At 32.0% G+C, this 26,364-nt stretch overlaps 2 long non-coding RNA genes across 4 annotated transcripts; one reads left to right on the top strand and one right to left on the bottom strand.

Annotated features, from left to right (window-relative positions):
- Positions 1–2,967: 2,967 nt before the first annotated feature.
- On the bottom strand, positions 2,968–25,839 carry LOC143242143 (uncharacterized). Of its 3 annotated transcripts, none has more exons than XR_013022471.1 (4): positions 24,526–25,839; positions 15,866–15,952; positions 13,560–13,697; positions 2,968–5,195 (listed from the first exon to the last, which is right to left on the bottom strand). It is a non-coding gene; the product is annotated as an uncharacterized LOC143242143 (long non-coding RNA). The 3 variants fall into 3 exon arrangements; XR_013022469.1 differs by lacking the exon at positions 24,526–25,839 and adding an exon at positions 18,282–19,457; XR_013022470.1 differs by lacking the exon at positions 24,526–25,839 and adding an exon at positions 18,282–19,454 and having other exon boundaries at positions 13,560–13,659.
- Positions 19,949–24,337, top strand: LOC143242144 (uncharacterized). The gene is made up of 2 exons (XR_013022472.1): positions 19,949–21,466; positions 22,651–24,337. It is a non-coding gene; the product is annotated as an uncharacterized LOC143242144 (long non-coding RNA).
- Positions 25,840–26,364: the final 525 nt, after the last annotated feature.

The following is a 26,364-nucleotide window of genomic DNA, read 5'->3' as shown; positions in this document are numbered from 1 at the left end:
CCAAATCCAGGTATTCATTAAGAAACACATTGACGTGAACACCGTAACTATACCAAATCCAGGTATTTACTAAGAAACACATTGACCTCTATATTATAATCATACCATATCCAGGTATTCTGTAAGAAACACATCGACATCAATACTATAATCATACCAAACACATCGACATATATACTATAATCATACCAAATCCAGGTATTCACTTAGAAAAATATCGACATAAATACTATAATCATACCAAACACATCGACATATATACTATAATCATACCAAATCCAGGTATTCACTAAGAAACACATCGACATAAATACTATAATCATCAGGTATTCCGACATTTATAAGAAACATCGACATATATACTATAATCATACCAAATCTATAATCATCCACATATATTTACTATAATCATACCATATCCAGGTATTAACTGAGAAACACATCGACATATATACTATAATCATACCAAATCCAGGTCCATCCACATATTTACTATAATCATACCATATCCAGGTATTAACTGAGAAACACATCGACATATATACTATAATCATACCAAATCCAGGTATTCACAAAGAAACACATCGACATACTATATCTATAATCATACCAAATCCATCCACATATTTACTATAATCATACCAAATCCAGGTATTCACAAAGAAACACATCGACATATATACTATAATCATACCAAATCCATCCACATATTTACTATAATCATACCATATCCAGGTATTCACTGAGAAACACATTGACATATATACTATAATCATACCAAATCCATCCACATATTTACTATAATCATACCAAATCCAGGCATTCACTAAGAAACACATCGACATATATACTATAATTATACAAAATCCAAGTATGAAAATCAATATTTGTTTTTGTTTCGCTTGAGGCTATTTGAGGGCTATCTGCGCTTGTCGTCCCTAATTTAGTAATGTAAGAGTAGGTGGAAGACAGCTGATCATCAGTACCTACCGCTAATTTCTTGCGTTACTCTTTTAACAACGAATAGTGGGATTGACCGTTACGTTAAAACGCACCCACTTCTAAAAGAGCGAGCATGTTTGGTGCGACGAGGATTTTAACCCGCGACCCTTGGATTACAAGTCGAGTGCTTGAACCACATGGCCATGCCGGGCGAAAGTAATGAGAAGTACTTGTAGTTACTAAGGGTAATCTGAAACAAGTAACGTTGAGATGCTTGTTTCATATGGAGGATTATCACACAAAAATATATTATTCCTGGTAGGATTTTTCTTTACTAATTAAAATACTTTTTATTGGTGTTTTAAATAGAAAGTTCTACCGTTCATGATTTTTGGCTTAAAAAGATTACACGTTCGCCAGTGGCGTAGCTAGGGAGGGGGGGGGGGTCAAGGGTGTACATCTGTCCCCGGGCGCAGCGTCGGGGGTGGGGGCGCCAAATTGATGTTACATAATTAGGAATGAATTTCAGAATGAAATGTTTTCCCCTCTTATCAAGTAATGTCCAGTGTCCCATATATGAGAGTTGCAACGTCATGTGTTGCCACAATTTGGTTGTGATTTGGTCACGTTATACCATAACGCTGTTATGAAATCGTCAAAATGCAGTCACTTCATAGCGAATAATCAACGTTGTCATGTAACATTGTGTGAACGTTGTGAAATGAACATTATATGCTGTAAATCAGTAATCAGAACGCACATTACACGAGTACTTCACCGAACAAAGTCGGTAAATTGTCTATTACTTGATCCAGTTTTGCAATGCTACCATGACCTCAGCGCCTTGTCCTTCGGGAGTAACCGAACGGCTATAACAGATAATTGACCCCCGCAAGTCTGACCAATGTTTCATGACCAATGCTGTCAGTGAACAAAGGTCATGGAGTGACATTATTCACTGGACTAAGAATGTAAGTTGAAATTCTTGATATGAGTATGCTCTCTTTGTACACACTCCCATTAAATGATCAAGAAAAAAGATGTTTAACATTACAGATATTAGTTTTGAGGTAAAGAGGACTGGAAGGTTAAACACGAACCATCTTGTAGAAGAGGAACATTGTATTGTTTGAAATGGTAAGTGAGTTGTACCAGTGATGAATATTAGTAGTCTGTTCTCTTTATTATACTTTTAAAATTAAACAATAAGTTATTCTCTTGTAAACACTCTTAAACTCCTATATTTTGTTTGTTTTAATTGATTTTTTTTACCTAGTGTTTTCCTAGCATCATTACAATATGTACCTGATTTGCATGTTTGTTTGTTTTTCTCTTTATCATTTAATACTGAAACTTATGTTAGTGAACTTTCTATTTGTCTTTCCTACAAGAAAACATCTCTTAAACAGCAACTTCTATAACTTTTTAAGAAATAAAAATTCATTCAATGTTTTAGGTAAAAATAAAATATCTACTATTTCTAAACTACTTAGTTCAGAGACGTCTCAAGAAATGTTTCCAGGAACAGAGGGTTAAAGTTAAGAGCAATGAATCTGCCATTACAGACAAGTGCTTACAATCAGACTTGATCATTATGATTTGTAAGACTCATTTAAGTCATACTGTAGATTTGCAGCTATATATACTCTATAATAGTAAATGTTGGTTTGTTCTTTTCGGTTCTTAACCCTGCAGGAGAATTTCGTCCCACATAAAACAGCTGCTTATATAGGTACAGTAATCTGAAATTACATAAAGCACATTATTTCAATGGCATTTACTGTATATGTATGGTAAGAACAAAATATATCTGTGGTAACCTGCTGCTGATATTACCAGCAAGCAGCAACAAGTTAATCCCAATCACATTATGTCAGGGTTTACAGAATGTCATCAAGACTGCATAGATTTCTTTGAAAACCTGACTGATAATTTCCATATTTTATATCCAAGAAGCTGCTGTAGTAGTGACATTTTCCAATATTAAGCTACAAGGTAGGTATCTAAAGGTTTTAAGTAAAGCTGTTGATAAACCTGGCAATTTTTATTAGAACTCATAATCAAGTATTCTTTATAAACATAATAAAGGAGAATCAGGATTAATTTAATGCATCACTTCTTAGCTTGCAGCCTGAGCTATTATAAAATTATTGTCAGAAAACAACAAAATTATAAACCCTGTCATTTTGAAACTCCTTTAAAGGTAATGAGCACATTGTTTTTTGTAACTTACAAGAGGGTAACAAATTGTAAATAATGGAAAAGTAATTAAAAGTTTTAATGACATTACAAAACCTAAAAAATGATCAAATGTTTATACACTAATATTTTAGTATTATTAAAAAGGATAAACAAGTTCTTGCTTTTCTGACCCTGATGTTATGCACAAGAAACACTTTTATAGGGGTATAAAAACTGTTAATGCTGAGTTCCTTTAAATTTTTTCACGAGTAAAAATTACTGAAGACAACGATTGTATGAAAAGTTAACAAATGTTTGAAAATATCTAGATATTATTACTTTTGACTAGAATTTTCATGATACCAAAACACTGGATTAACATCTCAACAGGACAAAAATCAAATACTATGATTACATAATGCACTAAACTCATACCTCACTAAAAAACAAAATATACAACATGATCACTTCTGTTATGTTTTACCAGATAGGGATGATAATTAACACCTAAAGGCTATAATTACCTAATAAAGCAATGTAGTTAAACCCCACTATTTAATAAAGCATGTATCACAACCACTCAAAAAACATAGCTGATTATGACCAGAAAAAAAAATACATACCAGTAGTGTTAAAATGTGATAAAACATTGTACTGTAGCCAGCTGTGTTTTAATGTACAGAAAACCCACACAATGGCTCTCTATGGAGAGCATACGTCAGCTTCCACTTGATAAATCCACTACCACTGCTACATAGCCCATGAACACATTAGCAAATTTTTTATACGTACGGAATTTTTTCATCGTCTTGTGACTCCTAAAAATAACCCTCAAAGTTGATGATGAAAACATAATGATATGAGCTGTCTCAGATATATATTTTTTCAGCTTTACGAGATTCTAGATTGACCAAATGTTATTATTTTACATGAATAATAAATGTAAAAAGGTTCAATCATAAAGGAGAGATATTCTAATAAAATATAATAACTTTTAAATAGTTGTGTGAAAAAAATAGAGAAAAATTACAAATAAACTTTAAGAATATAATATAACAAGTTAGAAACTTAAAATCTCCCTCTGAATGCATTAATTAATTTAAAAACTACATGTACTTTGGACTTCAAAGGTTTATTACATGCATTAATGATCTAATGATTTCATTCATATATAATTTCAGTCAGACAATACGGTGAGTGGATGGTAGATAATATTCTAGACATATCAGACAGAATGTGTTTGTTTTGTTATAGCAAAGCAACAACGGGCTATCTGCTGTGTCTACCAAAGGGAATCAAAACCCTGACTTTAACATTATAAATTCAAACACTAACCTCTGTCCTACTAGGGAACAGACAATGAACACTTGTATAACAGTTGTTATGGAGTGAATACCTTTTCTAAGTTAACATTCACAAACTTCATATTATAAAAACTGTTGTAATAACAAACTACTTACATCAATAGTATTCCAACCACTACTGTAGTTGTTGTATGCCAGTGAGCCTTATAAGCTATTAAATGCAATGGTAGCCCACATCAAAATCTTATATCAAGGTTAAAATAGCCTTCTTGTTTTCAAATTATAAATTTCTCTAAAACACGATTCCTAATTCTTTTAGCTTTTTTCACCTCAATCAAATACATTAAACTACTGAAGGTTTTTCAATGTGTGTAAATAATCATACTTAAATAATTTTAAACCTTTACACCACTATTATTTTCTAATGGGATTCAAAACATATAGTCTTCAAAAAAAAGAAACGCAAAAGGCAGAATATAAGACATATTGTTAACAAGTTTATTCGGGTAGTTCTGTGTGACATGTGTGAAACTTTGCACAGTCACTGCTGAACATCCAAAGTCTGCAAAGGCGAAGTCCGTAAGATTCCCTCGAATGTGCAAAAGGACTGTTGAAGCAGTAGACGTCGCAGTGGTGGTCCTATCCCGAAGGTGACGTAACCGGATGTAGTGATCCTGTGCGGGCGTGGTCACACGAGGTCTGCCAGATCGTGGACGGTCACGAGTTGATCCATGTTGTTGGTGACGATTCCATAGCCTTGTGATGGTGCTATATTAATATAATAAAATAAATAAATTATATATTCAAACATCTAATACCGCCCTCTACATTCCGACACTCAGGTAGCTTTCGGTCAGTTACCTCTTTCTTTGTGAACCTGACGATGACCGAAGAAGGTCGAAACGTTGTTCGCTCTTCTATGTAAAATATTTTCTCAACCCAAACGAGCCGTTTTTGCAGATCTCTCAAACAAATTTATTGGATACGCATGCGTTTTGGCGAAAATCCGATGTTTTCCTCCGTTTTCAAAGTGCACAACTTTTATTGTCATTTTGGTCTGACAATCAGTGCCTTAACACGTGTAACATCACATACTCTGAGCTTGTAACGTTATTACATATATTTCTCTTTAAAATAACAAAAATATCCCTTTTGCCTTTCTTTTTTTAAAGAGTATATTTATATATGGTGCCTTTGTTGTTAATATTTGCAATAATTTTATCAAGATACAAATAATAGTTGATACTATGGAATAAGAACCAGAATTTTATTTGATTAAGTAAGTGGTTCAAAAGTTGTATGAAGTTTAAAGTTAGGCAATTGAAAACAGATGTTTCATTTCAAAGAGAATAACTGATATTTACCAGTAAGACAGGAGCATTATGCAGTGAAAACAATATTTTATTGTTAAAAAAGGCTCCATTACCTACAAAGATTCATCAGAAATCCATCATCATATCATATTATTTACAATAGGAAAATAATTAAATGTTCAAAAAAATACCTTTCAAAATTATGTGAGAGTGTAGATGTTATCTTGTGTAATCATAGATAACTCAAATGATAAAAATATTACACTTAAAATATTTTTAAAAATTATTTTATAAACTGCTATAGTTTATGACTGTATATATACATATATGAAGTATAGTCAGTATATACGTATTTTTTATCAAATTAGCACTAAAATGGTGAAAATGTTTTTATATTACATTTCTATAAAATGTGCAAATATTTGAAATTTACGTAATAACATTTTATTGTGAAAATTATTTGTATTTTATCCAAAAAAATCACAAGCATAAGCAAAATAAGTAACTGAACAATTTAAAAATGTTTTCATCTTCAGTAATATTAGACCCTTTGGCTCCCTGTTAATGGCCAGTGATCCCACAAGAATATATATGTGTGTGTATGAAATTTCCAAGAATGCTTCAAATGAATGTCCTAAATGAGTTGTATTATATGCCACAACAGCAGTTTCTTTGATACTATATTATCAATCAAAGACAAAAGCTTTAAGAATTAACATTTTTCACTTAATCTGCTAAGTGTATTACGTCTATTATTAATACTCTTAGGTAACATTTGAGGACTTAACTGACACCTAATAAAATTCAATTTAGATGTTAGAAAATTGCTCATACTGACGTCCAAGCCCCTAATGGCACAGCGGTATGTCTGCAGACTCACACCACTAAAATCTGGGTTTCGATGCCCCTGGTGGACAGAGCACAGATAGCCCATTGTGCAGCTTTGTGCTTAATTCTAAACAAACAAACTGATGTCCAACAAATATTCGAAATTTTGAATAACTTACAAGTTATTGTGTCACAAAATATTGTGAACTCAGATAATAAATGAGCCATTTATCCCAGTCTCATACACACTTTGAAGAACTTTAAATTGTATTTGCAATAATTAACTTACAACTACCTCTACTACTAGTTTTGAGTTTGATCAGCATCCGACATTGAATTTTAGCTTTACACATTTCGTGGGTGTGAGCTAGTTCTAAAACTAATGCAATATCAAAATTACAGATTAAAATCATATTAATTACTTATCTTTTCTGTTCCCTTTGTTGTGAATTCTGAATGTATTTGTGTATAAAATTATATTTTAAAGCTATAGTTTTAGTTTTATTCAAAGAGAAAATATATGATAACTTTACATAAGGTAAGTAAGCTTATACAGTTTAAAGATGGGTTGAATTGATAACAAATCTTATTAAAAGTTTAACATGATAATGAATGTATAGTGTTTGGAAAAAGTTTTGTCATCATCAGGTTTAATAATATACCTATACACTGAAATGTATATTGTATGAAGCAAAGAGGTTGCATAACTTGAGATTGCTTAAAGCATAATAAAGTTATTTGGTTGATGCTCTGTTTATAGTTACTGTTTTACTTTTAATAAACACATTATGATTTTATTAAGTTGCAGTGTTTGTAAACATATTTTTTAATATGTTCACCAAATAAAATACTGTCATCAAATTGTACAATTTTACTATTTAGTGAATATGGTAGGAAATTGCAAGATATTGTGATATTGTAAATATTTATTAAGTAATGTTCTAGAATGTTTATTTTGTTCAAATAATGAAGATAAATAAATTGTTTAACTAAAATGGCAACTGTTAAAAGATGAAAGCTGTCATGTGAAATTAAGGGTAATTTAAAATTAGTGGAAAAAAACAGAGTGAAAGAAAAAATTAAAAATGATATCACGTTAGAATAATGTTGTGGTTGAAAAAAATTAAGGAGTAAGCATGTGCTTTTCTTGTATGGGTTATAAAAGGTGTGGTACTAATGGGTTGAGTGTAATTGATCAGTTCAAGGAATTCAAGGAATTATTTTCCACAAAGTAGGGCACACAATTCTTATCTAATGAGATTATTAGGGATTTAGTAACAAAAAAAGAAGAGGAACATTATTTAATGTTGTCCTTTGCATAATTTTTGCTTCTTTCATAAGTACTCTTAACTGGTGGTAATAAATACAAACTGTAGATGTTTAAATCCTTAAACAGAACTAATTTACAAAATTGTAAACTTGTTAAGCATTTTAAGAAGAAACCCCCCACTAAAAAAGTAAGTTCTAATACAGAAAATCAAGATTTTCTAACTTGTTTACAATACCACTTAGATGGAAAGTACATAAGTTATAAAATATTTCTATTTAATGTTGTTTTTAAGCATTAAACACACAGAAAATACATTTTGTCATTTAAAACTTGACAGTCAGACATGTACAGATCATATATAAATTTGTAACTGTAAAGGTGATGCATTTGGTTTGTTCTCTCAAAACATCTCAGTGATGGTATACTTAACATGTGATGAAACTTGTGGTTACCATGAAACACATTCATCTATTTAAAAAAACTGATACTGACACTCATAATGTATAAATATTAAAAACAGACTTATTTGTGAGCTTTCTGATATTTTAGTTATTAAACTTTCTATATTCCAGTTGGTAACAAAACATTTTGTTGTTATCCCATTTCACAGTGTCAGGATGGCATCTGCATAGTGCTTGATATTGGTGGTGTTGCACAGCATCATCCTTATCATACAGTTGAATGTTTCTGCAGAGTTGACTTGGCACCTGCTGAAATTGGTAAATCCATCTAGTATTAAAAATGCTGTCTTCTCTGTAAATCCTGTCTTCATTAGGATTTGGCAATAACCTTTACTGAGGTTGATCTTTGAAGAGAACCTGACCTTATAATTTCTAGGTTGTCCATAGTTTCAGAGTTGAACTTCATCACAAGATTCAGCTTTTGGAAATTTATTTAGAAACAGTTAACCTATCTCTAATTTTTGTGATTAAAACTGGTAAATGGTAGGCTAAATTTGAAGGCTTAACAATTCCAGCTTCCAACATTGCCTCAGCTTCCTGCTTTGTAAGGTACAGTGGAGCCATTAAACCCTGAAATTGCTTAAGCCGCTGTAGCAAGTCTTGTCCCAGAATTTTTGATGTATTAAATCTACTACCTGGCTTTCTAAAGTTTCTCACACTCTCCTTGTCGTTGACACTGACATGACGAATATGAGCGAGGATTATCGCGGCTCACCGCTAATTTAAGAAAGTGCAAAACGTGGCTTACAAATTTAATCCTGGCTTTATAACTTCAAGGAGATATTTAAAAGGATTTGCTTTAATTTGGGAAATAACTAGAATATATTACAGTAGAAATTGACCGTTAATCTACCTTATCCGCTCTGTATGCCAGCTTTATGGAGGCTGCCATTGTTACCGAATCACACCTCTCCATACATTAAACTTAATCCGCGGTAAATCCGTGAAAAAGTGATCAATAATTAAAGTATTATTTTAAATTCGATAATCCAATATTTTTATGGAATTGTATAAATATTAGCCACACACCCAATAGACATCACTTCAGTTTCTGAGCTGTTGGCGACTTCGGCTTTTCAGTCACAAAGGTTTAATCCGTGGACCTATTAAGCCGTGGTTAACAAGGTTGACTCCCAAATACTGCATCTTAACGGCACTCCACTGTATTTCATTGCATAAGGTATCTGAAAGGGCTTCACTTTAGCTGGATACCATGTTGTTGTGTTGCACAAGGCCTATCTTTCCTGATGATGACAAAACTTTTTCCAAACACTATACATTCATTATCATGTTAAACTTTTAATAAGATTTGTTATCAGTTCAACCCATCTTTAAACTGTATAAGCTTACTTACCTTATGCAAAGTTATCATACATTTTCTCTTTGAATAAAATTTCTTTAGCTTTAAAATATAATTTTATACACAAATACATTCAGAATTCACAACAAAAGAAACTTTACAAAGCTATAAAAAACAACCTATATTTTAACTTTATCAACACATGATAGTCTATGTGCTATATCCAAGTACATTTAAACTTTCTCAACAATTGTTATCATAGCAAGAATAGTTTCTCTTTCTTTCTTTTATGAAGAGGGGGTCCAATTAGACTTCTAGTGGTTTAATTAATAAGTGTACATCACATTCATTGTTTTTATTATTTATACCTGTGTTACAAGTCATTAGTGATAAAATTAATTAGAAAGTCTATTATTATTAGTTCATATAGGTTGTAATGAACAATTTAAAATCTATATCTTTATTTCTACTAATGTGATCAATTGGAAAATAAAAACAAACATTTTAAACTTTAATTGAAATAAATTATTATATTTTGAAAGGAAAACCATGTCTACACCTCTATTCACATTTTAGTGTTTGCAAACATGAGTTTGTTTTCAATTCTTTTTTGTCACTTGCATTTTTACTTATTTTGGATATCAACAGTACTAAAACACTTGTGACATTATAACTTTCAAACAATGAAAAACAGATTTTAAAGTAGGCATATGTTACAAGAGCTACAAGTGTCATAAATATAAGGGCTACAAATGATGTAAGAAATAATAACCATAAATTTTTTCAAAATTTTGGTTAAAATAAAGTTTTTTTATTACCATTTAGATAAAAAAGGTAATTTTTTTCTAACTTCATTACCAAAATGTCTGGTGCAGACAGCCTAGTTGCTTTGCACCATGAAATGCCAAGCTAACCAACCAACAATGAAAATGTCTAAATCCCTCCACTGTGCATTATAAATTCAGAAAAATAATGCTAACTTTATTAAAAACAAATCTCCATAAAGTCTAGAATGCATGCACACTGTTAATTTCTGGAAAAAAGCCAAGGCCTGATAATTTACCAGGGAAACATTCAGTTGATGTTCATATTATTGTATTCATAAGTTAATGGCTGAATCTACACCTGACTGTTACAGATTCAAAATAAAGTAAATTCAAATAAATAATAATAAAGGTAATTAATAGACCAATCAAACAGATATTGAAACCTAATATTTATTTTCAATACTATTGACTGTTTTCCTAATTAAATGAATGGGGGGAAATGGAGGGAGGAGTTAAGACCCCACAGATAAAAACATTAAATGATACAGGTATTACTTTAAAAAAGAAGAGCTAGAAGGGATGGGGTTTCAACTCCCTTGATCTCTACCTTAAATTAATGTCTATTTAAATATAATATTAAACAATATTATTATTAATCTCTGAAAAATGTGCATAAAGTTTACCCGATGGATCCATTCACCTCACCTGCATTCTCTTATACAAAACTGAAGAATAAAGTTATTAACTACTAAAAATATGAATGACTGGACCACTTGGGTTCCTGCCCTAGATCTGCTCATGCTTATACAACCTTAAATAATAGTGATACAATTGTAATGTACAAACATTACACAGTGTTGAGAAAAAATCAAAATACAATAAATTTACACCTTATTATTAAAATAGCCAGAAAGCTGACAGTCAATGGTTCAAAATTGGTGCAGTGATAGATAGCTTCTGTAGCTTTGCAGTAACAATGACAGGAATAGTAAATTTAATGGAAATGGAAGTCGTAAAGCATCCCCACACCTGCCTCTTATGTAAGTTTGTACCTAACAAATATTTTGATCATCTGGATATTTGGAATAACTAGAAACATTAATTTCAATTAGTTTATTATTAACATGACAACTGATTCAATCATAATTTTGATTAATTGCTAAAATAATTATTACAAACACTTATTTTGATTGGTTAAATGATTCAGTTCTTCTGTAAGCAGATGCACGTTAACATCACATTAGTAAAGAAATCACAAGTTTTACTAATGAAGAAAATTAAACTTAAAATGAAAAACATTTTACAACATACAATACATAATGCAAGACATGAACCAGTAAATGTTGTTACTATTATATGGATGCAGGCAGTGTGTATGGGTGAGAAGTTTCACTGATCTCTCAGTTCCCACTAAAGTGAATACAAACAAGTTTGATCCATAGTTCACATCCCCACAAAGATAGAATACATTTAACTGCAAGAAATGTGAGGTGAAGAACATGTGAACTGCTTGCTCCAAACCTGAAAAGGAGAAGGCTGGGCCCAAATGAGGTTGAAAAGAAGAAAACTACCCAAATGAATGGGTTATTGAGAGGAGTTAAGAATGGATTTCCCCCACTGTCATGAGGAATCCTCCCTCTATTGTATCTTGTAGAATCAGTGGAGTGTGGTCTATGGACTGTGAATGAGCAGAAGCAAACATTATCTAGTTATTCATAGAGAGAAGAGCACAAATTATCATAGAGTGAAAAAAGAATTGAGGTTTGTCCAAACAAACAGGAAAGTCCTGAAATGGAAAACATGATATAGGGCAATGAAGTGGACACTGTGGGGAAGAATTTTAAATTGTGGATTATGAAGAGAAAATGGTTTAGCACATGATTAACAATTTTGAAAAATAAAATAATTATATGTTACTAGTAGTAATAATTGTAACTTACAAATAATCTAGGCTAAACATACCTAGTTAAATTACTAATAATGAACTAACAAAGCCATGAAATCTGTTGAGACCACAAAGTATGTAAGATTAATGTACTTGCAAAGTGATTAAATGTATCTAGTAATAACACAATTAATAATCAACATCTCATTTACAATTCATTTAAAATAACTTAGGTGAATAAAGACATATAAATATCTAACTTACCAAAATCCATACATTAATGACATGAAATACTCAATTCTCCCATGTGTAAATAAGAGTAAAGCCACACAAATGACATCTGAGTCACAACTACCATAGGTATATCAACCAGATTTGAAGTGTGGTAAAGTTTATCAACATGTACCGGTCCCCTGGTAGAACTGGTATCAACAGAAACAAAAGTATGAGAAGAGCAATTCTCTCCCAAAACAAACAACTTGGAAGCATGAAAAGTAGTGGAAAACTAAAACTCTTGAAATGGTGTGGAATATGACAGGCTAAAATAAAAAGTGTTAAAAACAAAGAAAAACAGACTCCAAATGTCTTCTTATTGATTACATTCTTACTCAGAAACATTGTTTTACTGAAAAGAAGAAGAAATCAGTGGCTAAACCCATGAATCTAATTTCCTTAGAATTAGTCTGTATATAACGTTGAATTAAATTCCTGGAAAATCTTACCAGTAGCATGTTTAGCTATAATGGGAATTTCTATAGTCAATACACTGATCATATATTACTGCAGCAGTAATTTGGTTTGTCAACATATTAGATACCCAGAGCTCTCATAAATGTGAACAAGTGACCTCAATGTAAGGCTCAGGAAAAAGAGGAAAATACCAAAGACAGGAATTTTGTTTCTTTTGTTGTTGTGGTTTTACTTCTGAAAATATTTTGACTATTTGAAAGCTGCAGGAATATTCTTCTATGATATCATATGTTTATTCTGGTTTATCAAGTGCAGTATGCAATAATTGATTGAAATCCAAATTATTTATTAGATAAAAATTCATCTTGACCAAAAAATATAGAATTTAAACTTTTTATATTTGAAATGAAAGATATAAACCCTTAACAGAATTAGATTTATCTACATTAATTTTCTAAAAGGTACAACTGAAGATTGCCATTTAAACTCTTAAAATGCTTCAGTAGTCTAACACTAATAATGCAAACACAGAAAACCATACAGTTGATTTAAAAAACCTTTATACTTTACATTTTTAGTAGATAATAGATACATAGATAAAAAAATAAACTACATTACCTTCATCTCTCAAGTCTACATAAATACTCTTCTTTTCACTCTTATTTTCAACATCATCGTGGGAAAACTTGCATTTGTCACCTTTCTTACACTGTCCTTACTTATAAAAAACATACAGTACAGATTTAGGATCAGTTCCTGAAATTAAAATAGTTATATCACCTTTCTGCAAGAGATGAATATAACTGAACTGTAGCCTTGTTGAGAGTAACAAGATAAAACACTTCAATGCTGTGGTATGTGATTTACATTAAGCAGACTTTTATCACTTGTTTTGATTCACCCTAAGAATATCAGTGACCTAACTATTGAAAAACACACAAAAATTATGAAAACTCATTTAATATTAAAGATAGTTATGTACAGTATAATAATTCATGCTTTTAGTTAATATGTACACAATACTTGTACCACACACTTGTTACATAAGTTGTTTTAATTTTTAAAGTTATAAAAACAGATAAAATGTACCAGCATGCATTTTTAAAATGTATAAAAATAACATTCAATAAAATTACAGTAATATAATAGCTTATGCTTTTTGTTTTGAATGAGTTTTAGCTACGTAAATAATGTCATTGTACTTATAAAGCCAATTATTGTTGGTTAGTCACAATTATCTACCTGATTTATGTCTCTGCTAAGTGTTATAACTACAGAACTCATATGGAATAAAACTGTATTTCTTTCCAACCACTCCGAAAGAAAATATTTAACTCTCACTGATAAAGAATAAATATTTATAATTACAAGTTATACATTAGTACAATTTTAGTGCCAGACCTTAAAAAAATAATGAAAAATAAATATTTAGAACTTTAAATGGGTGAAATTGTAAACCTGATGTTCCACACTTTAGAAATTCTTTTATATATGACTAATGCTAAAAAAATCCTCACTTATGTCAGGGAAATGTATCTCTAAAAGTAGAAAGCAAAGAGGTTCCATCTTTAAACACATTTAAGACTACATGTCAAGAGCAATATTAATATGGTAGAATACATCATGATGTATTTCAGTTTCTATATAATACATAAGGTATAAAAACCATAATAATTCTGGAAAGTATTTTAACTTTTCTTGAATAACTCAGTTTGAAAGATTCAACTTATGTTATTTGCTATTTCTAAAAATAATATCTTAAAATCCTTTATCACCAACTTAGACAGCCAGATCATTGATGTATCCAAAGATAATCTGTATTAATAACATTTTATGTAGTAATTCTTAAAAGTCTTCAGTTAACTATAAAATCCTATGTTTTTTAGTACTATGAAACCTCACATTGACATATTCTCCTGCTCATTTTACACCACTTCAAAACAAGCAAAAGCAACACTGGAAAAAAAAGAAAAATCTTTGTATTTATATGTTTACAAAAACATGCCATATCAACATGTAGGAGGAGGTTAAGTGATTAACAATATATCACGTATTTCGTGATGACGAGAAACCAACTTGAAGTAAAAATGTATTTCAGGACAACTGTTGCAAACTCCTTCTTTGTTAATCTGGAGATGACCTAAGAAGGTCAAAACATTGTTCTCAATTTTGTTTTGGTATCACCAGTTGTCCTAAGATACATATCACATACTTGTTATGTTACTGGAAAGTGATACAACAATGGGAATATACAAATTTCAGAATTTCCTGCTCACACTCTCTATTGAATTACATAGAAATAACTTATGGGAAAGCTTGTCTAATCTAGCATTTGTATTAGGTAAAAATAAAATAATAAACCTTTACACTCCATACAAAAATTATACTGCACAACAATTTTTTTTTTAATTTTTTGCTTCCTGAAAAGGTTTTGCTGATTGTGGCAGGTATCTGGTGGGTATGCACAAATATAGTTTTGGTTTTGCTTCATCAGTAGAAACTTTGAGAAATAGTCAGTTAACTGTTTACTGGCAATAACTTATTTAATTGTGTTTATGTTTGTAATACACTATTAAGTTCAACATAATTAAAAGTGTTTTGCTCCTGATTTTGTTTGTATTCAATGTCCAGTGCATCACGTTCCAGTGTTCAAGAGTAGTCAGCAAGCATTGACAAATTCCAGTTGCCCTGATATTGTTTTCCCATTGTAGCAAAACTGAAGATTTCAATGAAACTATACGTAATGGGCAAATGTGGACGTGATTTTCATGATCAGCAGCCAAACATCTATAAGGAACACCCAACAGTGTTCAAGAAGCAAAAACTTTGTTGTGCAGTGTTATCTAACATTAACTTCATTCTCCACAAGCAAGGAAAGGTGACAGAAAAAAACCTATTTCTTAATATAAAGAGTAGTATTTTACCTTTCTCATCTTTCTGTGTTGTTACAGATTTTAATGTCAAGTTCAGGTCCTCAATTTCCTTCTTTTTCTTCCTACTTGTTGATCTACCTAAGGTAATGTGAGTAGAGGGTGATTACTCTTATATTACCAACAATTTGTTTGAACCTTTGTATCAATAACTTTAATAAACATGGCATACTATTTCACTGATTAAGTAAACAAATTATGCATTACAAAGATAATTAGAGTTTTAAAATATTCAAAACATATTATGTAATAAATGTTCATTAAAAATAAAGAAAATGTGACAGCTGTTAAGATGAAAATTACACTTTATGAATTTGACATTAATGTGGTACTTATAAGATAACTATATGGAAGTATTATTTTACACAGCCTTTCATACTGTTTTTCTTCATACTTTTCTACAGACAATGTTGATGATAATTATGAAATTACAAAGTGTTAAAGACATGTTAAAAGGTCAACAGAAAATTCTGCAGTTTCAAACACTGGTAAAAGTTAAGGTAGCCTTGGATACCTTGTTTGACTAATATTTTGAATGCTAATGCACTGTCTTCTCATAAGTTTATAAGAACTGACCACACCTTTTCAGCATGATATTAAAGCAGTAAAATGAAGTAAATAACACCCAGAATTTGCCTTTATCAGACCCAACTTAAATTCATCTGATCTATTTAGGATGTGTGTGTGTTGGTGTGCATCACCACTGAATATACCCCAAATCAGTCATTTTCTGACCTCAACAAAGTATTTGGTTATTTCAAAATCAGATTTGATACACTAGCCAAAGAATACTATAAAAAACAGAAACAAGAAACAGTCTCATCTTTACCTGACACACCATCTCATGTGCACCAGACAAAACAATATCACCAAACAAGAAGCATCACAATGTAATTGAAAAAACAATTAGTCAACATGACTGTAATCCATCATTACTACACAACCTGTGTGAGGAAATTAGTTACTCACACAATCAGCAGAACTTCACAAGTAGCATGGAAATTTCTAAGGCAGACATAAAGACAGCTTTCTGTGCAAGATGTGAACTGCCTCTAAAAAGATTAATTTTTGATTACTGAATATTGAAGATGGTAATAATTGGACACACAAGTTGATTATTTTCATAAAATTAATTGATTACTTTGCATGAAACTAACTCATGTATCAATTCTCATTCTGATTAAGAAATTTTGAAATTTAACCATGAATTTTGCAACAAGTTATTTTATGGTCTGGCCTAAAGCTAAGCAATGTAAATCTAATTCAGATAGTCAAAGTGAGAGAAAAATAGTGCCACCATCAACACAGATAACAATTTATTTTAGTTTCTGTTCATATACATTAAAATTACAAATGGTTGATATAAATAAATCAACTTTTTTTAGACTGTTTGCAAATTTTTAACACTGCTTCCACAGGCCAGACACCCAGGATTTGTGCTGAATGGCTATCCTTAATAAATAAAATCATTCTAGAATGAGCTAAAACTCCTGTGCCATGTTGAAATACCACAACGTCTTGCTTTTACACTTCAATTTTTGGATTATCTGCATCATTCATTCAGTGTCACAAACTCCATGGGATCCTCAGAAGTTCTGCTAGACATCCTCAAGTTTTAGTCTTCATCACTCTCCAGTGGAATAGATGAATCAGTCCTTTATTTTCTCTTTCTTCATACTTTTAAATTACCTTGCAGTTCTTTCACACCTGTTTTTTATGCAATTTTGACCTCTAAGTCTGAACCATTACATCTACACTGTCACTTTGAACTTACAAGTCACTTTCTTCTTTTCCTGTATCAATGTTACTTTATCAATACAGGATCAGCACACTTAATCACTGAATGTTGTAGCATGTTGACATCTGTTTTGTGGCCAGCTGTAGATCAAATTTTCACAAAGTGTGCAACAGTTATCTGTATTTTGGCCAATCAGGTTTTGGTAAAGGTATCAACCAATTAACTAAAGATCCGAAGTGACTGCAAAGTGCAATTATCTACCCATGCTGTTTTTGGTCTTGTATCTGAATTTGTTTTAATGAAAAACTATTTAATATTATAAAAACTAGTTTTTCATAGTTTAAAACTTGCACATAAAGAGTCATTAATACAATTAAAGAGTCATTAATACAATTAAGTTATAAAGAGAAGTACTTGCCCTGTTAAGTGCTCTTGAAGCTTTACTAGTTGCTTCACGTGTACAAGTGACAGTAAGAATAAAACCATAATAACCTGTAGGACTCACTCAACCACTAGAAATACCTTTTCTGATTACAATAGAGCCACAATTCAAAGCACGTTTTCACCATTGCCTTTAAAGTCTAAAAATTGTAAATTTACAATTTATGTAGTCCCAACTTATAAGTTATATACTAATAATTTCATTTTAAAATGTTGTCCAAATCTACTTACATAATTCGGCAGACACTACTTGTAATGAGAATGAACAATTATTAATTATGTGGTTAACTAACTCGTTTTCGTATTAACCCTCACAGACCAGCATTAGGCTTAGCAGCTACGATAAATTCAAGTTACAGTACATTTTTACAAGTACAAATATTGCACTGGTTAATATTTACAATGTCCTTGTACACGACAATAAAATTTAAATATGTTTCACTTTTTTCTTCTTGTAAATTTTCTTTTCTGATTCGTTTGGTTTTTCCTTGGGGTGATCACTTCACATAAATAAATCTATAAACATTTTACTGCATCATATCTTTTAACCCCAACGTATTGAATGCAATATTTTGCTTGCAAATTGTCAGTGACCTGCGTAGTAAGCTACATGTGTTATCGAGCGACCTCTACAATTCCAAAAAAGTGCCAAGCGAATCTGCAAGAAAATTCTCGTCATATTAAGAATATTAAAAAGCTTACGTATGCTTATATTCTTGTCATTGTTAGTAGAATAGAATATTTTGTAATTCTAGCAGTATTATGAGGTTAAAAGGTGACAAATAGGACTTGGATGATATCACAATAGTTGTCTCCAGATCCTAAGGTAAGTAATTAATGTGATTTTAATCTGTAATGTTTAATATTGCATTAGTACTAAAACTGGCGCTCATGCCCACGAAGGCCCGGCATGGCCTAGCGCGTAAGGCGTGTGACTCGTAATCCGAGGGTCGCGGGTTCGCGCCCGCGTCGCGCTAAACATGCTCGCCCTCCCAGCCGTGGGGGTGTATAATGTTACGGTCAATCCCACTATTCGTTGGTAAAGAGTAGCCCAAGAGTTGGCGGTGGGTGGTGATGACTAGCTGCCTTCCCTCTAGTCTTACACTGCTAAATTAGGGACGGCTAGCACAGATAGCCCTCGAGTAGCTTTGTGCGAAATTCCCAAACAAACAAACAAATGCCCACGAAATGTGTAAAGCTAAAATTCTACGTCGGATGTTGATCAAAGCTGGTAGTAGCGGTAGTTGTGAGTTTATTATTGCAATTACAAACTATAAATTAAAGTACTTCAAAGTGTATATGAGATTGGGATAAATGGCTCATTTATTATTTGAGTTCATATTGTTTTGTGATACAATAACTTGTAAGTTACTCAAAATTTCGAATAGAAAGACTTACATTTTCAAAGCAGTATAGTTTTGTAATAAACTTTTCAAATTCGAGTGAAAATTCGTTGGATATCAGTTTGTTTGTTTGTTCAGAATTAAGCACAAAGCTGCACAATGGGCTATCTGTGCTCTGCCTACCATGGGCTTCGAAACCCTGGTTTTAGTGGTGTGAGCCTGCAAACAAACCGCTGTACCATTTGAGGCTTGGACATCAGTATGAGCACCTTTCTAAAATCTAAATTGTATTTCATTAGGTGTCAATTAAGTCCTAAAACGTAACCTTAAGAATATTAACAATAGAAATAATACATTTAGCAGATTAAGAATAAAATATTAGTTCTTAAAGCTATAGTCTTTGATTGACAATGTAGTACCAAAGAAACTGCTGTTGTGGCATATAACACAACTCATTAAGGATGTTCATTCGAAGCATTCAATTTCACACACACACACACACACACATATATATACATACATTCTTTTGGGATCACTGGCCATTAATAGGAAGCCAAAGGGTCTGATATTAATGAAGATGAAAAAAGTTCTTAAACTGTTCAGTTACTTATTTTGCTTATGCTTGTGACGTTTTTGGATAAAATACATATAATTTTCACAATAAAAGATTATTACTTAAATCTCAAATATTTGCGTATTTTATACAAATTTATTATAAAACATTTTCACCATTTCAGTGTTGATTTGATAAAAATACACATGTACTGATTATACTTTATATATGTATATATTTGTTTGTTTGTTTTGAATTTCGTGCAAAACTGCTCGAGGGCTATCTGCGCTAGACATTCCTAATTTAGCAGTTTAAGACTAGAGGGAAGGCAGCTAGTCATCACCACCCAGCGCCAACTTTTGGGCTAATATTTTACCAACGAATAATGGGATTGACCGTCACATTATAACCTTCCCACGGTTAAAAGGGCGAGCATGTTTAATGTGACGGGGACTCTCAAAGTAATTACAGGTATTAGAAAATATTTCTTCTGTCTGGTGATAAGGTGGAGTGAGAAACTTCAAATTCAGAAATAATCCACGAAGTACAAATGACTCAATAAAGGAAAATGAATACTGAATACTACATGTTGTCTTCGTTTCTTTGTATCAGAAACATTACGCGAAAAGTAACACAACAAAATATGTTTTGTGAGGTGGATAGACTTAAAAGTACATTATTTTGTTATTTTGCTTCTCTTGTACTCCTGGAAGGTTCTACATTTATGTTATTTCCTCTGAGACCTGAATATCCACCTCGGTGTTTGCCTTATATGGAGACTGCTACTCCTTTACCAACGAATAGTGTGATTGACTGTAACATTATAAAGCCCCCATGGCTGGGTGGGCGAGCGTGTTTGGTGTGACCGGGATTCGTACCCGTGACCCTCGGATTCCGAGTCGAACACCTTAACACGCTTGGCCATGTCGGGCCATATATGTATATATACAGTCATAAACTTTCGCAGTTTGTAAAACAATTTTAAAAATATTTTTAGCATAATATTTTTACAATTTGAGTTATCTATAAGTATATAAGATAACGTGTACACTCTTGCATAATTTTAAAAGGTAATAGTTTTTTATACATTTAATTATTTTCCTACTGTAAATTGTTGCTTTGTTTTTGAATTTTGCGCAAAGCTACTCGAGGGCTACCTGCGCTAGTTGTCCCTAATTTAAGACTAGAGGGAAGGTTGCTAGTCATCACCACCCAATGCCAACTCTTGAACTACTCTTTTACCAACGTACAGTTGGATAGACTGAACCATTATAACGCCTCCACAGCTGAAAGGTCAAGCATGTTTGGTAAAAGACTAACCTAGGGTTGGCAATAGGTAGTGTTAAGTCGTTGCTCTTCCGAGACCCTCAGATAACAAGTCGCATGCCTTAACCCACATGGCCATCCCGGGCCACCAACTGTAAATAATATGATATGATGGTGGATTTGTTAATGTATCTTTGTATGTATTGGAGCCTTCTTAACCATGAAATATTGTTTTTACTGCAAAATACTTACAGGTAAATATCAGCCATTTTCTTTGAAATTAAACATCTGTTTTCAATTTTCTAACTTTGAACTTCATACAACCTTTGAACCACTTACTTAATCAAATGAGATTCTGGTTCTTATTCCATAGTATCAACTATTATTTGTATCTTGATAAAATTATTGCAAATTTTAACAACAAAGACACCATATATAAATATGTTTTGTATCCCATTAGAAAATAATGGTAGTGTGAAGGTTTAAAATTATTTAAGTATGATTATTTACACACATTGAAAAACCTTCAGTAGTCTAATGTATTTGACTGTGGTGAAACAAGCTAAAAGAATTAGGAATCTTTTTTTTAGAGAAATTTATAATTTGAAAACAAGAAGGCTATTTTAACCTTGACAAAAGATCTTGATGTGGGCTACCATTGCATTTAATAGCTTATAAGGCTCACTGGCATACAACAACTACAGTAGTGGTTGGAATACAATTGATGCAAGTAGTTTGTTATAACAACAGTTTTTATAATATGAAGTTTGTGAATGCTAACTTAGAAAAGGTATTCACTCCATAACAACTGTTATACAAGTGTTCATTGTCTGTTCCCTAGTAGGAAAGAGGTTAGTGTTTGAATTTACATTGCTAAAATCAGGGCTTTGATTTTCCTTGGTGGACACAGTAGATGGCCTGATGCTGCTTTGCTATAACAGAACAAACACATTCCATCTAATGTGTACAGAATATTATCCACCATCCATTCACCATATTGTCTGGTTGAAATTATTTATGAATGAAATCATTAGATCATTAATGCATATAATAAACCTTTGAAGTCCAAAGTACATGTAGTTTTTATATTAATTAATGCATTCAGAGGGATTTTATGTTTCTAGCTTGTTATATTACATTCTCAAAGTATATTTGCAATTTTTCTTCATTTTGTTTCACACAACTATTTAAAAGTTATTATATTTTATCAGAATATGTCACTTTTATGACTGAACCTTTTTTATATTTATTATTCAGGTAAAATAATAACATTTGGTCAATCTACAATCTCTTAAAGGTGAAAAAAAAATTATATCTGAGGTAGCTCATATCCTTATGTTTTCATTATCAGTTTTGAGGGTTATTTTTAGGAGTCACAAGACAATGGAAAAATTCCATACATATAAAAAATTTGCTAATGTGTTCATGTGCTATGTAGCAGCAGTAGTGGATTTATCAAGTGGAAGCTGACATATGCTCTCCACAGAGATCCATTGTATGGGTTTTCTCTGCACAAAACCACAGCTGGCCACTGTACAATGTTTTATCTCATTAGACAGGACTTAGTGTACAAACAGTACCGGTATGTATTTTTTTTTCTGGTTATAATCAGCTATGTTTTTTGAGTAGTTGTGATACATGCTTTATTACATAGTGGGGTTTAACTACATTGATTTAGTGATGATGTTGTGAATTTTATTTCCTGAAAAAAGGTAATTATAGCCTTTAGGTGTTGATGATCTTCCTTATCTGGTAAAACATAACTGGAGTAATCATGTTGTATATTTTGTTATTCAGTGAGGTATGAGTTTAGTGCATCATGTAGTCATAGAATTTGATTTTGGACCTTTTGAGATGTAAATGCAGTGTTTTGTTATCATGAAAATTGTAGTCAAAAAATAATAATATCTAGATATTTTCAAACATTTGTTAACTTTTCATAAGTCTATGCAATCACTGTCTTCAGAAAGTTTTACTCATGAAAAAATCTAAAGGAACTCAACACTGCCAGTTTTTATGCCTCTGTAAAAGTGTTTTATGTGCATTACATCAAGGTCATAAAAGCAAGAATTTGTTTATCCTTTTTAATACTACTAAAATACTAGGGTATAAACATTTGATAATTTTTTAGATTTTATAATGTCATTAAAACTTTTAATTACTTTTCCATTATCTACAATTTTTACCCTCTTGTAAGTTACAAAAACACAATGTGCTCATTACCTTTGAAGGATTTTCAAAATGACAGGGTTTATAATTTTGTTGTTTTCTGACAATAATTATATTTGCTCAGGCTGCAAGCTAAGAAGTGATGTACTAAATTAATTTTAGTTCTCCTATATTGTGTTTATGAAGAACACTTGATTATGAGTTCTAATAAAAAAATTGCTAGGTTTATCAGCAGCTTTATTTAAAACCTCCAGATACCTACCTTGTAGCTTAATAATGGAAAATGTCACTACTACAGCAGCTTCTTGGATATAAAATATGGCAATTGTCAGTCAGGTCTTCAAAGAAATCTATGCAGTCTTGATAACATTCTGTAAGCCCTGACATAATGTGATTGGGATTAACTTGTTGCCACTTGCTGGTAATATCAGCAGCAGGTTACCAAAGAGATGTATTGTTCTTAGTATACATATACAGTAAATGCCATTGAAATAATGGACTTTGTGTAATTTCAGATTACTGTACCTATTTGAGCAGCTGTTTTATACAGGGTGAAATTCTAATGCAGGGTTAAGAATGTAAAAGAACAGACCAACATGTACTATTATGTAGTATATATAGCTGCAAATCTACAGTATGACTTAAATGAGTCTTACAAATCATAATGATCAAGTCTGATTGTAAGCACTTGTCTGTAATGGCAGATTCATTGCTCTTAACTTTAACCCTCTGTTCCTGGAAACATTTCTTGAGACGTCTCTGAACTAAGTAGTTTAGAAATAGTAGATATTTTATTTTTACCTAAAAACATTGAATGAATTTTTATTTCTTAAAAAGTTATAGAAGTTGCTGTTTAAGAGATGTTTTCTTGTAGGAAAGACAAAAAGAAAGTTCACTAACATAAGTTTCAGTATTAAATGATAAAGAGAAAAAACAAACAAACATGCAAATCAGGTACATTTTGTAATGATGCTAGGAAAACACTAGGTAAAAAAAATCAATTAAAACAAACAAAATATAGGAGTTTAAGAGTGTTTACAAGAGAATAACTTATTGTTTAATTTTAAAAGTATAATAAAGAGAACAGACTACTAAAATACATTATTGTACTGATAACTTGGAATAGCTGATGCAGCTCACTTACCATTTCAAACAATACAATGTTCCTCTTCTACAAGATGGTTGGTGTTTAACCTTCCAGTCCTCTTTACTTCAAGATTGATATCTGTAATGCTAAATATTTAGCTCTTCAAAGTAGTGCATCTTTCTTTTTGATCATTTAGTAAAAGTGTGAACAAAGAAAGTAGGCTCATATCAAGAATTTCAACTTACATTCTTTGTCCAGTGAATAAGGTCACCTCATTACCTTTGTTCACTGACAGCAATGGTCATCAGACATTTTCAGTCATTATCATACTTGGTCAACCATGAATATTTTAGTTGTAACCCAGTTAACCTGTATTCTATATACAATACTAAAACATACCTAGGAGTGTAAGAGAACAGAGGATAAAAGAACTAAAATAAAGTGAAGTTAATAAATTTCTGGACCTCATATTGCATTTAAGACATTGTAAAATCAAGTAAGTAAGATTGAGGCATAATTGTTAGTGTTCCTAAGGTCTTCTAGACAATATATGTTAGTTAATCATAAGGAAAACAAGATTTTAGGTTGCATGCAGGGAAATGCTGAGTAAAGAAGAGTAAGAAGTGATCTTATAAAAGCTTATAAGATTATTGGAAGGGGAGTCACCTTCCATAAAAACGTCAGGTGACTTTCCTTCTGGGGTTTTTTCTCTTTTCTCTCCCTTTGCACCACTACAACACGCTTGAGACTCACTGGACCTATTTCTCACTAAAAACTTGTCTAATAAGATTTGTTTTTGCCTGCATTTTAAAATGTTTCAGAAGTAAGACATGGCATTGTCATTGAAAAGGTTTATGCTGCAGTTTGCTACAGCTTTGTCAGGGTGAAATTTTTCCACAAAACTTTGCAACTCTCCCTATTTTCCACACTTTCCTTGATTAATGAACTAGGAACACCCTCCCTTCCCTCCTCCTCATCTGAAGACACTTCCTCAGTGTTGCCTTCTGTTGCTGCTCCTTCTGAAGGTCTTGGAGTTCTTCCATGGTGAGCTCAGTGTTGTGGTCTTCCACCAACTCCTACACATCATCACCACTCACATTCAAGCCCATACACTTGCCTAGTGAGACAATATCCTCGACAATAGGCTCAGACTCAAAGTCTTCAAAATCTCTATCTGCAACTGAATCTGGTTGCAATTTCTTCCAGGTTGAGTTCATGGTCCTCAAAGACACTTCCTTCCAGGCTTTGTCTATGATCCTCAAGCAATGGAGATTATTAAAGTGATTTTTCCAGAACTCTCTGAGGGTTAACTCTGTGTCATACTTTACTATTAGCCCTCCACATGACATTTAATTTTCTTTTCAGAAAATTATTTAAAAAAACAACAACTGGGTTCTCAGAATGGTAAACAAGCAAAGGCTTAAGTTTTAAGACCCCACTTGCATTATTACATGACAAGAGAGTTAGCCTGTCCTTCATTGGCTTGTGCCCTAGCAGTGACTTCTCCTCCTTGGTGACGTAGGTTGTCTTTGGCATTTTCTTACAAAAAAGGCCTGTCTCATCACAGTTGAACACTTGTTCGGGAATAAAACCCTCAGCTTCTACATAGTCCTTAAATTCCCTGACAAATTTATCAGCAGCATCTTTGTTAGAATGAGCACCCTCCCCATGTCTCACAAAGCTATATATGTCACTTCTCTTCCAATATTTTTCAAAACACTCCTACTAGCCTTAAAGACATCACTTGGATCAGCACTCGTTCCAGAAGTATTTTCAGGAGGTCAGCATAAAACTGCTTTGCTTTCTCACAAATGATGGTCTCAAAATGCTATCACCAGTTAACTGTTTTTCGTTTACCCAAATCAACAACACTTTTACACCTCTTCCATTGTTTGT

This window comes from Tachypleus tridentatus, unplaced genomic scaffold, assembly GCF_004210375.1.
Source record: "Tachypleus tridentatus isolate NWPU-2018 unplaced genomic scaffold, ASM421037v1 Hic_cluster_2, whole genome shotgun sequence".
In the NCBI taxonomy this organism is placed as follows: Eukaryota; Metazoa; Arthropoda; class Merostomata; order Xiphosura; family Limulidae; genus Tachypleus; species Tachypleus tridentatus.
Note: the sequence above shows the minus strand (reverse complement) of the source record. Positions and strands in the feature narration are given on the sequence as shown.